At 44.1% G+C, this 8,742-nt stretch overlaps 1 pseudogene; it reads left to right on the top strand.

The window, feature by feature from the left end:
* The first annotated feature begins 3,489 nt into the window (after nt 1-3,489).
* On the top strand, nt 3,490-7,281 carry LOC123990720 (annotated as a pseudogene).
* Nucleotides 7,282-8,742: the final 1,461 nt, after the last annotated feature.

The raw sequence follows: 8,742 nt of genomic DNA, 5'->3' as shown, positions 1-8,742 counted from the left end.
CAATTCCCCAGACTGTCAACCCGACAACACGCCCATAAGGAAGAATCCCCTCGGGATCAGTAGAAGCCACAGAAGAACTAAAGAGACGGGATAAGGCATCAGGCTTGGTGTTCTTATTACCCGGGCGATAAGAAATCACAAACTCGAAACGAGCGAAAAACAACGCCCAACGAGCTTGACGTGCATTAAGTCGTTTGGCAGAACGGATGTACTCAAGGTTCTTATGGTCAGTCCAAACGACAAAAGGAACAGTCGCCCCCTCCAACCACTGTCGCCATTCACCTAGGGCTAAGCGGATGGCGAGCAGTTCGCGGTTACCCACATCATAGTTGCGTTCCGATGGCGACAGGCGATGAGAAAAATAAGCGCAAGGATGAACCTTATCGTCAGACTGGAAGCGCTGGGATAGAATGGCTCCCACACCCACCTCTGAAGCGTCAACCTCGACAATGAATTGTTTAGTGACGTCAGGAGTAACGAGGATAGGAGCGGACGTAAAACGCTTCTTGAGGAGATCAAAAGCTCCCTGGGCGGGACCGGACCACTTAAAGCACGTCTTGACAGAAGTAAGAGCTGTGAGAGGGGCAGCAACTTGACCGAAATTACGAATGAAACGCCGATAGAAATTAGCGAAACCTAGAAAGCGCTGCAACTCGACACGTGACCTTGGAACGGGCCAATCACTGACAGCCTGGACCTTAGCGGGATCCATCTGAATGCCTTCAGCGGAAATAACAGAACCGAGAAAAGTGACGGAGGAGACATGAAAGGCGCACTTCTCAGCCTTCACGTAGAGACAATTCTCTAAAAGGAGCTGGAGTACACGTCGAACGTGCTGAACATGAATCTCGAGTGACGGTGAAAAATCAGGATATCGTCAAGGTAGACAAAAACAAAGATGTTCAGCATGTCTCTCAGTACATCATTAACTAATGCCTGAAAAACAGCTGGAGCATTAGCGAGACCAAACGGCAGAACCCGGTACTCAAAATGCCCTAACGGAGTGTTAAACGCCGTTTTCCACTCGTCCCCCTCTCTGATGCGGACGAGATGGTAAGCATTACGAAGGTCCAACTTAGTAAAGAACCTGGCTCCCTGCAGAATCTCGAAGGCTGATGACATAAGGGGAAGCGGATAACGATTCTTAACCGTTATGTCATTCAGCCCTCGATAATCCACGCAGGGGCGCAGAGTACCGTCTTTCTTCTTAACAAAAAAAAAACCCGCCCCGGCAGGAGAGGAAGAAGGCACTACGGTGCCGGCGTCAAGAGAAACAGACAAATAATCCTCGAGAGCCTTACGTTCGGGAGCCGACAGAGAGTATAGTCTACCCCGAGGGGGAGTGGTCCCCGGAAGGAGATCAATACTACAATCATACGACCGGTGAAGAGGAAGGGAGTTGGCTCTGGACCGACTGAAGACCGTGCGCAGATCATGATATTCCTCCGGCACTCCTGTCAAATCACCAGGTTCCTCCTGAGAAGAGGGGACAGAAGAAACAGGAGGGATAGCAGACATTAAACACTTCACATGACAAGAAACGTTCCAGGATAGGATAGAATTACTAGACCAATTAATAGAAGGATTATGACATACTAGCCAGGGATGACCCAAAACAACAGGTGTAAAAGGTGAACGAAAAATCCAAAAGGAAATAGTCTCACTGTGGTTACCAGATACTGTGAGGGTTAAAGGTAGTGTCTCATATCTGATACTGGGGAGATGACTACCATCTAAGGCGAACATGGGCGTGGGCTTCCCTAACTGTCTGAGAGGAATGTCATGTTTCCGAGCCCATGCTTCGTCCATAAAACAACCCTCAGCCCCAGAGTCTATGAAGGCACTGCATGAAGCAGCCGAACTGGTCCAGCGTAGATGGACCGACATAGTAGTACAGGATCTTGATGGAGAGACCTGAGTAGTAGCGCTCACCAGTAGCCCTCCGCTTACTGATGAGCTCTGGCTTTTACTGGACATGAATTGACAAAATGTCCAGCAAATCCGCAATAGAGGCACAGGCGGTTGGTGATCCTCCGTTCCCTCTCCTTAGTCGAGATGCGAATACCTCCCAGCTGCATGGGCTCAGTCTCTGAGCCGGAGGAAGGAGATGGTTGCGATGCGGAGAGGGGAAAACCCGTTAACGCGAGCTCTCTTCCACGAGCTCGGTGACGAAGATCTACCCGTCGTTCTATGCGGATGGCGAGTGCAATCAAAGAGTCCACACTGGAAGGAACCTCCCGGGAGAGAATCTCATCCTTAACCTCTGCGTGGAGTCCCTCCAGAAAACGAGCGAGCAGCGCCAGCTCGTTCCAGTCACTAGAGGCAGCAAGAGTGCGAAACTCTATAGAGTAATCCGTTATGGATCGATCACCTTGACATAGGGAAGCCAGGGCCCTAGAAGCCTCCCTACCAAAAACTGAACGATCAAAAACCCGTATCATCTCCTCTTTAAAGTTCAGGTAATTGTTAGAACAATCAGCCCTTGCCTCCCAGATAGCTGCGCCCCACTCTCGAGCCCGGCCAGTAAGGAGTGATATGACGTAAGCAACCTGAGCTCTCTCTCTTGAGTATGTGTTGGGTTGGAGAGAGAACACAATATCACACTGGGTGAGAAAGGAGCGGCACTCAGTGGGCTGCCCGGAGTAACAAGGTGGGTTATTAACCCTAGGTTCCGGAGACTCGGCAGACCAGGAAGTAGCTGGTGGCACGAGACGAAGACTCTGGAACTGTCCAGAGGTCGGAAACCTGAGCGGCCAGGGTCTCAACGGCATGACGAGCAGCAGACAATTCCTGCTTGTGTCTGCCGAGCATAGCTCCCTGGATCTCGACGGCAGTGTTACGAGAATGCGTAGTCGCTGGGTCCATTCTTGGTCAGATCCTTCTGTTATGCAAGTGAAAGAGGACCCAAAAGCGACTTAGCGAAAACAGAGTCTTTATTCCAGTAAAACTCAAGACGAAAACAAAACAGGAAAAAACTTAAATCCACTCGTAGTAACGAGGACAGACTGGTGACTCGAGCATTGACTGCAGGTTGCTTCGGGAAGGCACCGACCGTAGCAGACTAAGACACCTGCTCACACGCAGCATCTGAAGGAGACAAGACACGACAGGGCGAGACAATGACACAGCACAGCGAACATCATACAAGGATCCGACAAGGACAGAAGCGGAAAACAAGGGGAGAAATAGGGACTCTAATCAGAGGACAAAATAGGGGACAGGTGTGAAAAGACTAAATGAGTGAGTTAGGAGAATGAGGAACAGCTGGGAGCAGGAACGGAACGATAGAGAGAGGAGAGAGAGGGAGGGGAAGAGAGAGGGATAGAAAAAGGGAACGAACCTAATAAGACCAGCAGGGGGAAACGAACAGAAGGGAAAGCATAATGACAAGACAATATAAGACAAAACATGACAGGAAGTCAGACGTGAACTAGGCAAATAGCCGGAGTAGTTTAATTGCAAAACCAATGACATAAATAAATAACTAACATGGGTACAAAAACCCGACATGCACCATTAAACATGTGCACAAGCACTTACAACAAACAATTCCACACAAAGACATGGGGGGAACAGAAGATTAAATACACCACAATTAATGGGGGAAATGAAAACAACGTGTGTAGGAAAACAAGACAAAACAAATGGAAAATGAAAAGTGGATCGACGATGGCTAGAAGACCGGTGACGCCGACCGCTGAACGCCACCTGAACAAGGAGAGGAACCGACTTCGGTGGAAGTCGTGACACATGAAGTGTTTGATTAGATTTTTGTTTACATTTACATTGATGTCAGAGTGATTAGAGAAACTATAGTGCTGATTATCAGGCAAGTTTGGTAGGCTACTAATGACAATCAGCAGCATCAGAGCTTGGAGAAGCCTAATTACGGTGACTAAATGGTCACGTGGAATTTGACTGCCTTCATGACTCGTGACCGTCGGTGTGGTGGTAATACGGTCACAGCAACAGCCCTACTTCGGAACAGAATGCCCGTCAAAGGAGTCATCTCAGGGGTGGCGACGGATGTTCAGGTTGAATACAGAAGATAATTCCTGGTGTGGTTGGTGCTCGGTGTCTGACACGCTGGGTGAATGGAGAAAAATAAGAAAGTCTGTCAGTCCTGTTATATTTTGGTAATGAACAGCTAGCTGTGCATGTGAAGCTTGGTTATGTAAAATACACTGTAAGAACTTTTTCCAAACTATGGCAGTGGAAAAATTGTTATGGATTTGGACATGTTTCAAATGTGTACAAATGGACAAAGAAACTGAAGAACGGTGTGTAGAATGACAATGGTGTTGCAATTGTGGTGGGGAACATGATCCCGAGTTCCTGGAGTGCCCTGTAAGGGGGAAGAAGATTAAGGTGGCAAAAGTTAGAGAGGTCAATCGAATCTTCTATGCCGAGGCTATTAAAAGAGTTGAGAAAACAAGTGATAATTTTGAAGATATGGTAGTGGATGCACCACAGCCAGTAGTAAATGTTTGCTGCAAGTCAAAAGATTAGAGGTAGATTTTGTGGCATTCATTGCCACAGTTATAAACTGTACGGCTCAAGTGTCAAAGAACTAAAAGAAACTGGAAATTATTGTGGCTGAGGCAGAAAAGTTTTTGGGACTTCAGTAGGTGGCAACATGCACACTAAATTGTGCGAAAGCCAATATACCATAGAAGAAGAAAACGACCACTGACAAAAAGAGCTTGTCTGTTCTTTTGAGTTTTGATGTTGAGTCTTTGCCTGACAAAGTTATGTTAGGATATATAAGTTATCAGGTACGAATACATTAAGTTGTTACAGGTGTCAAGCTTGGACATGTGGCAACAGTGTGTAGCAGGGTGGTTCCTATGTGTTAGAAGTGTGCAGAAGGGCATGAGACAAAGGAATGTGCAGCACTGGGGAAAGTAGTGGTATGTGTTAATTGTATGGGTGCCCATGGGGCTCTGGGATCAGAAATGTCACGTGCGAGAGAGGCAGGTTGAGGTTTTCAAGGGTTAGAGTAGTGCAGAAGTTGTCATATGCTGAGGCAGTGAAGAAAGTAGAGGAAGATGGGTCAAGGAGGAGGGATCCTGAGAGAAGTGGTGTGAGTTGTAGATCTGTACCAGTACAGAGGGATAAACCAACAAGTGATGTATGTTTCAGTAAGATTGTATTTTTGGCATTTATAGCAATGGTTATCAACTGTACTGCAGGGATGGAACATAAGTCACAGAAAATAGAGGTATTTGGGTGTGCAAGATTTGACGTCAGAAGAGTTACAAGGTGTGTTAAGTGGTGGTGTCCCATACTTTCAGGCTGTTGGCCTGAAGTAGGACTAAATATATTTAAATAGTGGAGTATGTTGAATTCTTTTGAGTGTAGTGTATATATATATACAGTTGAAGTTGGTAGGTTTATATACACCTTAACCAAATACATTTAAACTCAGTTTTTCAAAATTCCTAACATTTAATCCTAGTAAAAAGTTCCCTGTCTTAGGTCAGTTAGGATCACCACTTTATTATAAGAAAGTGAAATGTCAGATTAATAGTAGAGAGAATGATTTATTTCAGCTATTATTTATTTCATCACATTCCCAGTGGGTCAGAAGTTTACATCGCTACTCTGAGGAGGAGTAGCGAGAAGGATCGGAGGACCAAGGGTGGTAAGTGTCCATAATGTTTAATAAAAACAACAGAACACTGGAACAAAACAAAGTGCATCAACGAAACAGTCCCTTGTGGCGACAAACACTGACACGGAAGACAAACACCCACAACCCAACAGTGAAACCCAGGCTACCTAAGTATGATTCTCAATCAGGGACAACAATTGACAGCTGCCTCTGATTGAGAACCATACTAGGCCGAACTCAAAAACCAACATAGAGAAACAAACATAGACTGCCCACCCAACTCACGACCTGACCATACTAAAACAAAGAATAAAATAACAGAACTATGGTCAGAACGTGACACATACACCCAATTAGTATTTGGTAGCATTGCCTTTAAATTGTTTAACTTGGGTCAAACAGTTTGGAAAGCCTTCCACACGCTTCCCACAATAAGTTGGTGAATTTTGGCCCATTCCCCCTGACAGAGCTGGTGTAACTGAGGCAGGTTTGTAGGAATCCTTGCCTGCACACGCCTAACAAATATATATTGATAATAATATAGTCATATGTGACTATACTAGCTAGCCTAGTTGTTTCCTAGGTCAGGAAGGTGTCCATCTAGAAATGGCTTGTGTGACATGTTTTGGAATATTTTGTGCAACAACAGTTATTATCGTTAGTTCGCTACAGCAGCAGTAATGTTTGGTCAGTTGTTTTATTGCCATAAACCTGAGGTTAACTATAAAAATGTATTTTTGTTGACATTAACATTATCCAACCAGATCATAATGTCTGAGAACACATTCATATTTAGCAACAACACATTGTTACCAGAGGGAAGGAGAGAATGAGCAGGTGTAAATGCATTGTAGATCGTTTCATTTTGGGTGAATTTTTACAGGTAGGCTACACTAACAACCAGAGCACATTTCCAATGTGGTCCTTGAAGGAATAGACAGACAGCAGTATTAACCAATATACATACAGAGTAGAGCTATCCGAATGTAAACAGAATATTCTGCCTTTTTTTCTAGAGGAAGCAATGTCTCCCTCCTCCCTCAAGCTGTACGAGGCACAGTTCTTTGGCTTCACCCCTCAGACCTGCATGGTGAGGGTATACAGCGCCTTTCAGGACTTCCTGAACGAATTACTGCTCGTTGTAGAAGCGGTGTTCGTGAGAAAACTAAGCGGGACTGAGCCCAATGGAGAGCAACTATGTTCAAGGGCAAGAGAATGCTCCCAAAAGTTGCAGATATTCCTTCAGGAAAGCTTCAAATGTCTGACTTGTCTCATGGAAACTGTTTTAGTCAACAATGTCATCTCAGTCCGCCTAATGTGTTGTTACCTGATGACCAGCCACACAAAAAGTACTTTCAACGTTTAGAGGAGGTTCTTAATCTGGAGTCTTCCCTGGCGGAGCTGCAACTGGTGTACCAGGCAGAGGTGTGTGGCAGGCAGGCCTTGCTGGCAGAACTGGAGGAGCAAAGAGAGGTCCAAGCTGGATGGAATCCTGAGGTGGATTGTAGAACTACAGGCAGCGTGGATGCAGGAGGGAATGGCCAGCTTCCACGACAGCTTCCATGTGATGATGTAATCAGTCAAGAAAATGCAGGCTGTCATTGGAGAGGTCAATAAGAAAAGGACTGGATGAGGACTCGTCAGTGGGATGGACCCACATGGTGTAAAATACTTAGTGGTTGTTTGAGAAGGGAGGTCACAGGTGTAATTACATTCTGACTTTGAATAGCTCCCCCTGTTCAACATAAGATACAAATAGCTTTTGGATGTATGAACAATTATACAATTCGTCAGACCCAAGTATTATCGGCAAGAATGTGAGCACTTTTTCAACGAAAAAAATCATCTTTGTTTTGATGTATTTCCTTTTTGATGGCTTTCTATACATTGTAAATATATTATCCACAACATTTGAATAGTAACAGAGGCTCAAGCTGTTAGTATTTTTTGAATCTCCCAGTCTTAAAGAGGAAGTTCACCCATTTTTACATGGGGCCTTATTTTCACTCTTTCTGTGCTTGTAGTTGATCCGCCAAACTGTAAAAAAATATATAAAAAAGCTTTGTTAGTCATCACTTGCCATAGAGTACGTTGCGTTATGAAACACTCAACTAACTCATATCAGAATCTTATTCTGGATAATGTCTCTGCACAGAAATGTTGTGAAAAACATTCCTTTGTCCTATAGATCCATATTTGCATAGTTTTGTTGTAAACCGCATCATTCAAACATGCATTTATACCACAGTGGGAGAAAAAAAAGAAAATACAGGGACATCATCCATAATGAGATTCTGATGTAATAGGAGTTGGCTTTAAGTGTTATGGAGCATTTTATGACATATTTTAGACAAATTTATATAGTGCATTGTAGTCAATGGCAAGTCATGACCCATCACATTGTGACAAACAATTTCCTCTGTCACAAAATATCTAATATAATAACTGTTTGGGGGATCAACTACAAGCTCACAAAGAGTGAAAATAACATGTTTAAATGGGTGAACTTCCCCTTTAACTCTGGATCTATGAAAGGCATTTTTTGGAGCCATAGTCACCACAAGGGGGAACCATTGCTTTGTTATTTCATTTCAAAAATCAATTGACCAAGAAGTGCGTTTGTACGGTGTGAATGATTTGGATTCTTTGTTCCGTAATATCTTTTAGGCACTATCATTATAAACATTTAACACTTGCCTAATTTTGAATGAATAAAGATGTGATTGTGCAATTGCATCTGATAAAATGTAAATCCTTTCCCTTGCCAATCATGGTCTGTCTGTCAGATACAGTCTGAGCTTGTCTGTGAGGACTGTGATGTTTAATGCTGTATGATGTTGACTGACTGATAAACAGCTTGTTTGACAGTAGGCTGCTCTGACACCGTGGTCTCAGTGGGAGACCCTGCAGTGATTAGACTGTTGTGTGATGTCCATGTCTGGAATCCCAGACTACCTCTTCACAAGGGTCCTTCCTGTTAAATTATCTGCTGGTAAAATGTAGGTCAACATTCAATTAAATGTATTTTTATTAAACATGAATACATTCCCGGTATCCATTAAATAAGTGTACAGATTTTCTCCCAAACAAGGCAATATGAACTGCACATCCAAAATGTGTTCTTGTGT

The sequence above is a fragment of the Oncorhynchus gorbuscha genome, linkage group LG02 (genome assembly GCF_021184085.1).
Source record: "Oncorhynchus gorbuscha isolate QuinsamMale2020 ecotype Even-year linkage group LG02, OgorEven_v1.0, whole genome shotgun sequence".
Lineage (NCBI taxonomy): Eukaryota > Metazoa > Chordata > Actinopteri > Salmoniformes > Salmonidae > Oncorhynchus > Oncorhynchus gorbuscha.
Note: the sequence above shows the minus strand (reverse complement) of the source record. Positions and strands in the feature narration are given on the sequence as shown.